The following is a 9,402-nucleotide window of genomic DNA, read 5'->3' as shown; positions in this document are numbered from 1 at the left end:
CGAAGTAAACAAGAACCGACGTAATTCTAGACTATAAAGGTAGACTTTCGGGAAATTATTCCCCCGGCTGGTGCGAGAATAGACGCTACATAATTCTATAGATAATCTTGAAGAGTACCCATAGAAGAACGGTCAATCGATGCCAACAGGTAGGCCGCAGTGTACTTACCTTAATAAAGCGGACTTGAAAGATGTAATCCGTGATATTTGTCGACACGATCAAAGCAGGACAACCACACAAACATAAAAACGAGAGGGAACGGCTCCTTGGAAGTTTCAACACGATGCGGCGCACAAGCTGTCATTTGCCGAACCCAACCAAACCGCAAGAATTTCTGACTTCTTTGAAGTATCGCTTGTTGGCGATATACGCGTAGGACTTTTTGAACACTGATAGCTTTGGTGCACATCCAATACGCTCTCAAGAGACATCATAATAAGACCGCAGGGTTAGGGGACAGAGCGAAGCAGGTAGGACGAACAAAATTTAACTAGCAGACAAAGAAAAAAGCGGCCGCCAGGTGCGCCCTGCCGTATCTTGGAGGCTTACCAGCGTGTAGCTCGCGCGCTGCTGGTGCTTTCCTCTCCCTTGGCTCACGTGACAGAGGTGACAAGAGTAAAGGGAGGGGGTGATGAAGGCGCAGGACACCGGGGGATTGCCCTGTACCCTTTCTCTAGGCATTCCAGCATGACGTGATCGTAGACTCGGAAACCAGGCGAATCGTGAGCATTTCAGCACGCACGAACACTGGAAATGGCGCCCGCCAGGAGCTCGGCTTGCGCCCAAGTGAATAAAGTACTCAGCGCGAGCTCGTAGTTTGACTGCTGCAACGGCGGGCGTGCTCTCGCAATGCTCGATGCTTTTACAGTCACGTGTTCGCGCTACCTTCGCTGCGTCTTGAATTGAGGTGAAACAGAGTCTAGAAGTATATTCCTTCCCGCGGTCGCGTCTTTTGCGAGAGAGATTCGAGCTAAATACGTAAATTGAGGGAACACATAACGACAAGGTTTTAAAGTTCTGTCAAAAATATCGACTTACAACGTCACGTGTTTACGTAAAAAAAAATTTTAGTTTTAGTTGCAGTATATTTGAATATCACCGCAATTAAAATATAAATATAATTACTTGCATTACGCGGACGATTTGAAATCGATGAACCCGGCAGCCTTAGTTCCCGGCCCTCCGGAAACTAAGGCTGCCACGGCTGAAACAAGCATGCCCATGCCGCCGATCTGTAGGCCCAATATCAAACGGGCTCCGGAAAGCCGTGAAGTTTGATGAAACCGGTACAGTTGGCCGGTCAACGGTCACCCGTCTGTGCAACATGGTCACCTGTTTGAGCAAACGTGTGACAACTTTGCCCAAACGAGTCTCCTATTTGCCCAGACGAGCGACCAGTTTTCCAAAAGAGTGACCTGTTTTTCCATATAGGTGACTGTCACGTTCCTGAAGTGACGGTGAAAGCGAAAGACGAAGAAGGGGGCAAGCTCGAGCGAAAGGGAAAGGGCAAGCTCGAGCAAAGGGGAAAGGAGAAGCTAGCGCAAGACATTCGACGACCGAACCTGAACGGCGGCAGCTGACACGCGAACGCTCCCGGCAGCCCAGGCTTCGCTCCTGGTGAACCCTGGCTCCGCTCCAGGTCTTCTCGCCGTTTCTGGGGTGCAGCTTAAACCTCCGTAAGGTTTCAAAGCCTCCCCGGGTAATCTCATTTCCCTGGCAGGCGCCTCTGTGTCTGCACTCAGGCTATGGGGGACTGTTATCAAGTCACTGTCAACTTTCCCATCAACGAATCGCTCTTCAACTGATGCGCACATCGCATCTTGAGCTGAAGCCACTCGGGCTTCCAAAAGCCCGATCATATCTTTCAGGCTACGAGATTCTGCCTGAAGACGCGACAGTCGTGCGGCCGTCTCTCTTTTACATTTCTGCATTTCTGAGGAACCTCCGTCACCTCCATTCTCCGTCTCTTGCCATAGCGTTTCCCATTCTTTACATTCCAGCTCCCACTCTTGCTTTACGAACGACAGGTGACCTTCTAGCCACTTCTTCAGTGACACCTCGTCCATTTCCAAGGACTGCCCGAGTTTCGTTACCCTATTGAGTCTGTCATCTTTTCTCATCCAGGCTCTTTCGTCGTCTACAGATTTCTTCAACTCTGGCCCAGCATAGCCCAGTTCCTTTTCGACAGCCGTTAATCTCTCTACCTCCATGACCCTGGATGCCTTTCGCCTTCCGACGCTCCTCTACCTCTCAGAAGAACAAGACGTCAGAATGGGCCATCATCCTGGCAGGCTCGCCAATTGTCATGTTCTTCCGCGGGGATGAGGGCATGTCGAAAGACGAAGCAACAAGGATGAAAGGACGTTAATGTGAACAAGAATTTGGACGCGGAAAAAGGTGCCGAAGTGCGTGCGCTGATCAAAGACTTCAGCGAGATCTTCTCTGATGTGCCGGGAAGAACAAATCTCTTGACATGCGACCTGGAAGTCACAACGACGCGCCCGGTACACGTAAAACAATACCCGCTGCCCCTTTCAGTCCAAGAAGTGGTCGAGCAAGAGATCTCAGAGATGCTGGCGCTAGGAGTCATCGAGAGATGTTCCTCACCATACAACGCACCGGTGGTGATCGTGAAGAAGAAGGACGGATCGAAGAGATTTTGCATCGACTTCAGGAGATTGAATGATGTCATTAAACCCAATGCGGAGCCGATACCTAGGATCGACGTCACATTTGCCAAAGCGGGGCAGAAGCGCTTTTTCTCAAAGCTGGATGTGGCCAAAGGTTATTGGCAAATTCCTATGGAGGAAAGCGCAAAAGAAAAGACGGCCTTCTCATCAACGAGCGGGCTCTTCCAATTCAACTTCATGCCCTTTGGAATAAAAACTGCTTCAGCTGCGTTCACAAAGCTGATGCGAAAGTTGTTGGACGGAATCCCAGACGCGTATCACTACATAGATGACGTCCTGGTCGCTACAAGCTCGTGGAGGGAACATATGGAGACGCTTAGCCGTATCTTTCAACGCCTGCGAGAGGCCAACATCACGATCAAGCCGATGAAGTGTGAAATAGGATTCTTGGAAATCAGCTTCCTCGGACACGACATCGGAATGGGCAAGATATCGCCGGACCCTAAAATAATTGAAAGAATCCAAGATGTTCTGAGGCCTCGAACAAAAATACAAGTCAGGTCCTCCCTTGGTCTCACGGGGTTCTACCGAGAGTTTGTAGAAGACTACGCTCGTCTGGCTGCACCGCTAGTAGAATTAACCAAAAAAGGAGCCCGGAATGAGGTCGAGTGGGGGCCAGTGCAAGAAGAGGCGTTCAAGGAGCTAAAGAGCAGACTGGGACAACCTCCCATCTTATTAGCACCGAACCCAGAAAAAGAGTTAGTACTAAGAACGGACGCCTCTGATGAAAGCGTGGGTGCAGTCCTGCTTCAAGAAAAAGATGGCACGCTACATCCAGTAGTGTATGCAAGCAGAAAGCTTAGTAATGCAGAACGGAAGTTCGCAACGGTGGAAAAAGAATGCTTGGCGCTGGTATGGGCCGTTGCCAGGTTCAAGTTGTTCTTGTATGGTAGGACGTTCCGGGTCCAGACCGACCATCAACCTTTGGAATTCTTGAATAAAGCCAAGCACACCAACAGTCGAGTGATGAGATGGAGTATGACTCTAGAAGATCAAAGCTTTCATGTAGAATATATTAAGGGTAGAGAGAACGTGGGGGCTGACTTTATGAGTCGCGTGTGAGGAGTCGCGACTAGCTCATATAATGCACGAGGGAGCTTTGTGTTCATTTGGAACAAAGTTAAAGGAAAGTCACAGAAAGGTTTCCAAAGTGTTACAAACACTGTAAGACTGGTGCGATTATCATGTCTCATTTTGTTTTTATGTGTGCGTTGATGCTTTTATGCGTGTGTGTGGGGTGAGCGTTGTGAGGAAGACAAGCGACGCCAACGACGCGACGCACATCTCATCAGAACTTGGACCGCTATTCGCCTCAGGAAGTGAGGCTCTTGAAGAAGGGGGGAGTGTCACGTTCCTGAAGTGACGGTGAAAGCGAAAGACGAAGAAGGGGGCAAGCTCGAGCGAAAGGGAAAGGGCAAGCTCGAGCAAAGGGGAAAGGAGAAGCTAGCGCAAGACATTCGACGACCGAACCTGAACGGCGGCAGCTGACACGCGAACGCTCCCGGCAGCCCAGGCTTCGCTCCTGGTGAACCCTGGCTCTGCTCCAGGTCTTCTCGCCGTTTCTGGGGTGCAGCTTAAACCTCCGTAAGGTTTCAAAGCCTCCCCGGGTAATCTCATTCCCCTGGCAGGCGCCTCTGTGTCTGCACTCAGGCTATGGGGGACTGTTATCAAGTCACTGTCAACTTTCCCATCAACGAATCGCTCTTCAACTGATGCGCACATCGCATCTTGAGCTGAAGCCACTCGGGCTTCCAAAAGCCCGATCATATCTTTCAGGCTACGAGATTCTGCCTGAAGACGCGACAGTCGTGCGGCCGTCTCTCTTTTACATTTCTGCATTTCTGAGGAACCTCCGTCACCTCCATTCTCCGTCTCTTGCCATAGCGTTTCCCATTCTTTACATTCCAGCTCCCACTCTTGCTTTACGAACGACAGGTGACCTTCTAGCCACTTCTTCAGTGACACCTCGTCCATTTCCAAGGACTGCCCGAGTTTCGTTACCCTATTGAGTCTGTCATCTTTTCTCATCCAGGCTCTTTCGTCGTCTACAGATTTCTTCAACTCTGGCCCAGCATAGCCCAGTTCCTTTTCGACAGCCGTTAATCTCTCTACCTCCATGACCCTGGATGCCTTTCGCCTTCCGACGCTCCTCTACCTCTCAGAAGAACAAGACGTCAGAATGGGCCATCATCCTGGCAGGCTCGCCAATTGTCATGTTCTTCCGCGGGGATGAGGGCATGTCGAAAGACGAAGCAACAAGGATGAAAGGACGTTAATGTGAACAAGAATTTGGACGCGGAAAAAGGTGCCGAAGTGCGTGCGCTGATCAAAGACTTCAGCGAGATCTTCTCTGATGTGCCGGGAAGAACAAATCTCTTGACATGCGACCTGGAAGTCACAACGACGCGCCCGGTACACGTAAAACAATACCCGCTGCCCCTTTCAGTCCAAGAAGTGGTCGAGCAAGAGATCTCAGAGATGCTGGCGCTAGGAGTCATCGAGAGATGTTCCTCACCATACAACGCACCGGTGGTGATCGTGAAGAAGAAGGACGGATCGAAGAGATTTTGCATCGACTTCAGGAGATTGAATGATGTCATTAAACCCAATGCGGAGCCGATACCTAGGATCGACGTCACATTTGCCAAAGCGGGGCAGAAGCGCTTTTTCTCAAAGCTGGATGTGGCCAAAGGTTATTGGCAAATTCCTATGGAGGAAAGCGCGAAAGAAAAGACGGCCTTCTCATCAACGAGCGGGCTCTTCCAATTCAACTTCATGCCCTTTGGAATAAAAACTGCTTCAGCTGCGTTCACAAAGCTGATGCGAAAGTTGTTGGACGGAATCCCAGACGCGTATCACTACATAGATGACGTCCTGGTCGCTACAAGCTCGTGGAGGGAACATATGGAGACGCTTAGCCGTATCTTTCAACGCCTGCGAGAGGCCAACATCACGATCAAGCCGATGAAGTGTGAAATAGGATTCTTGGAAATCAGCTTCCTCGGACACGACATCGGAATGGGCAAGATATCGCCGGACCCTAAAATAATTGAAAGAATCCAAGATGTTCTGAGGCCTCGAACAAAAATACAAGTCAGGTCCTCCCTTGGTCTCACGGGGTTCTACCGAGAGTTTGTAGAAGACTACGCTCGTCTGGCTGCACCGCTAGTAGAATTAACCAAAAAAGGAGCCCGGAATGAGGTCGAGTGGGGGCCAGTGCAAGAAGAGGCGTTCAAGGAGCTAAAGAGCAGACTGGGACAACCTCCCATCTTATTAGCACCGAACCCAGAAAAAGAGTTAGTACTAAGAACGGACGCCTCTGATGAAAGCGTGGGTGCAGTCCTGCTTCAAGAAAAAGATGGCACGCTACATCCAGTAGTGTATGCAAGCAGAAAGCTTAGTAATGCAGAACGGAAGTTCGCAACGGTGGAAAAAGAATGCTTGGCGCTGGTATGGGCCGTTGCCAGGTTCAAGTTGTTCTTGTATGGTAGGACGTTCCGGGTCCAGACCGACCATCAACCTTTGGAATTCTTGAATAAAGCCAAGCACACCAACAGTCGAGTGATGAGATGGAGTATGACTCTAGAAGATCAAAGCTTTCATGTAGAATATATTAAGGGTAGAGAGAACGTGGGGGCTGACTTTATGAGTCGCGTGTGAGGAGTCGCGACTAGCTCATATAATGCACCAGGGAGCTTTGTGTTCATTTGGAACAAAGTTAAAGGAAAGTCACAGAAAGGTTTCCAAAGTGTTACAAACACTGTAAGACTGGTGCGATTATCATGTCTCATTTTGTTTTTATGTGTGCGTTGATGCTTTTATGCGTGTGTGTGTGGTGAGCGTTGTGAGGAAGACAAGCGACGCCAACGACGCGACGCACATCTCATCAGAACTTGGACCGCTATTCGCCTCAGGAAGTGAGGCTCTTGAAGAAGGGGGGAGTGTCACGTTCCTGAAGTGACGGTGAAAGCGAAAGACGAAGAAGGGGGCAAGCTCGAGCGAAAGGGAAAGGGCAAGCTCGAGCAAAGGGGAAAGGAGAAGCTAGCGCAAGACATTCGACGACCGAACCTGAACGGCGGCAGCTGACACGCGAACGCTCCCGGCAGCCCAGGCTTCGCTCCTGGTGAACCCTGGCTCCGCTCCAGGTCTTCTCGCCGCCATCGAGCCGGAGCGAAGTCGTGCCTGCTGCTCGCACCAGAAGCCCGGAGCATTGGACTTCGAGCTCGAAGGCGGACGCGAAGGGGTGTCCGCGCAACACTCCTGTCAACCCAGGCCGCGTACCTGGTCGGCCAAGCGACACCATCGAACCGGTGCTGGAAGGCCTAGAGCTCCTAGCAAGCTTGGATCAACACCCGTAACATCGAGGAACAAGGCCGCGTTCCGTTCCAAGCAAGATCGACACTCGAGACTGTGAGTGTTCTCAGCGCGCGACCGAGACTGTCTGACTGTAGCTATTTAACCACTCTATTGTTTTCTTCCTTTCGCTTCTGCTTATAATTTTGTTTTCTGGATAGCTAGGTTCGACATTGTACATGTACCTTTTTTTAGTACACGGAAGTGACGTCATCACGTCTGATTGGTTGGAAACAAAAGTGACGTAATTTCCCTAGAAAAATGTGGGCGGAGTCGGCAAAACTAGGCGGAGTCGGCTACCGGACGTGACAACAAAATGACGTTTCGTTTTGTACCGAGTACGTTTCAAAAGGTACTTGCTCGGAACTAGGTGTCATTGGCAGCATGTTTTCAGCGGCGAGGCGTCGCCGTCTCGTCACTTCGACTTCTTCTTTCATAGAGCTTTTTTTTTCGCCAGAAAGGCTGTATCGGGAACACCGCGATGCATTCGAGCTCCCGGAGGAGATCTTTCGGAAGCAATACCGCCTGCCCAAGATCGTGGTGCGGTGGTTGTGCGACGAACTTCGCGAGGAACCGGAGGTGAGGAGAGTGCGTACCACGTCATGACTGTGGAGCTTCAAGTGTTGTGTGCACTGCGCTTCTACGGCACGGGGAGCTTCCAAGGCATGGTGGCGAGCGACGAACACGTAGCGCGGGACCAAAAGACAGTCAGCGTTGCGGTCCGCGCCGTGTCCGTCGCTATCGTGCGTCGTCTCGGGGTCCAGCGTGGCTGAATCCACTTCCCCGAGACGCCGAGCGAGAGGTTCGACGCGGAGAAGGGCTTCAGGCTGCTCGGCCGGATACCCGGCGTCATCGGTTGCGTGGACGGGACCATGGTCTCCATCGTCGGCCCGTCCAAGAACGACCCCACCGTCACGAAGGCGGCGTACTGGTGCCGCAAGTACTTCTACGCCCTCAACGTGATGGTGGTAAGTACACTCATGTTACGTTGTCAAAACGCGCCCCAAATCTGTAGAAAAAAAACACGTATTGCCGAAACGGTTTAAGTATGCCGTTTTATGACTGCGGGGGGTCTCACGACTGCGCGAGCGTGTGCTCTACGTAGCATGTGAGCCGTGAGACGCTTCTCCCAAAAATAATATTTGTCTGTTAAAACGTGCAAGCTTCGTAAAAAAAAAACACATTATTTTTGTTTCAAGGTAGTTAGTTGTACCTTGCATCCAGGAAGGTGTGTTGACATGCATGTGTCAGACAAAATAACTTAAAACGTTCTGAAATTGCGACTGCTTTGTGAACCATAAGTACAATCTACTACTTGTGGATTCAGGTAATTACATGTCAATATCTCTCTCACTTTCAGGTGTGTGACGCCGACTCCCGGATAATGTGCATCGACCCACGGTATCCCGGGTCGGTGCACGACTCCTTCGTGTGGCAATTTTCCTGGCTCCGAAACCAACTCGAGCAATGGCAGCTGCCACGCGACGGCCGGTTCCTGCTTGGTGAGCATACTAAATTCATTTCTTACGCACACGGTGGCTCCCACTGCTTGAAAGCCACAGTACCACACGTACTGTGCTTGTTGTGAGGCACACAGACAAAGTTGCTGGAACTCCTTGAAGTGAGACAACACCCAAAGTTTGGCCATTAATCTCTGTTTATGTCCACATAACTCTCACACTCTGCAGGCTACGAAAGCCACACTACACCAATCTCACGACAGTGATAGACTAAGCAAGGCATGCGACCGCAGTGCGAGTCGCTGTCCGGTTCGGCCCACTCACTGTTACTGTCTGCCTGTACCCTCTTGCTGGTTGGTTTTTGCATGAAGTTGGAGCTCTTTCACTGATACCTGGGGGCTCGCCTGGTCGCTTTGACGGTCGTCAGTTTGTACGGAATGGGATCAATTCCTCCTTGGCCACTTGGGGCTCGCCAAATCTGTCCTCGGGTCGTCTCTGTCCCACACACTGGATTCTTTTCCCTGACCCTTCTTCTTCGGTCTGCCTATATAGCTCCTCCTATTAGACCCTCCGTGTCCCAACAGGACCTGACTCCTTTCCAATCTAACCACCCCCTCTCTTTTCCCCATCTCCAACTCCACCGAGGATTAGGAAAGAGGTTCGTCGAACTGGCGCCTTATCCCCTTGCTTGCCAAAGACAAGGCCAGCGTGTTCTGCTCTGCCCGTGCCTATGGTCACGGCCACACTCCCAAAAGCAACAGAGCTTTTATCTGTCGGATGCAAGGGCCTAATAATGCACCTGCATACAACACAGCACCCCTAAGGAATCGTGCACACATCCCATACAACCCACCAGGAAAACACATAGTTACATGAAATAACAGGGAGTTTGCAGGCA

Source organism: Ixodes scapularis, unplaced genomic scaffold, assembly GCF_016920785.2.
Source record: "Ixodes scapularis isolate PalLabHiFi unplaced genomic scaffold, ASM1692078v2 PGA_scaffold13__105_contigs__length_92229423, whole genome shotgun sequence".
Lineage (NCBI taxonomy): Eukaryota > Metazoa > Arthropoda > Arachnida > Ixodida > Ixodidae > Ixodes > Ixodes scapularis.
This window is presented reverse-complemented; position numbering follows the sequence as displayed.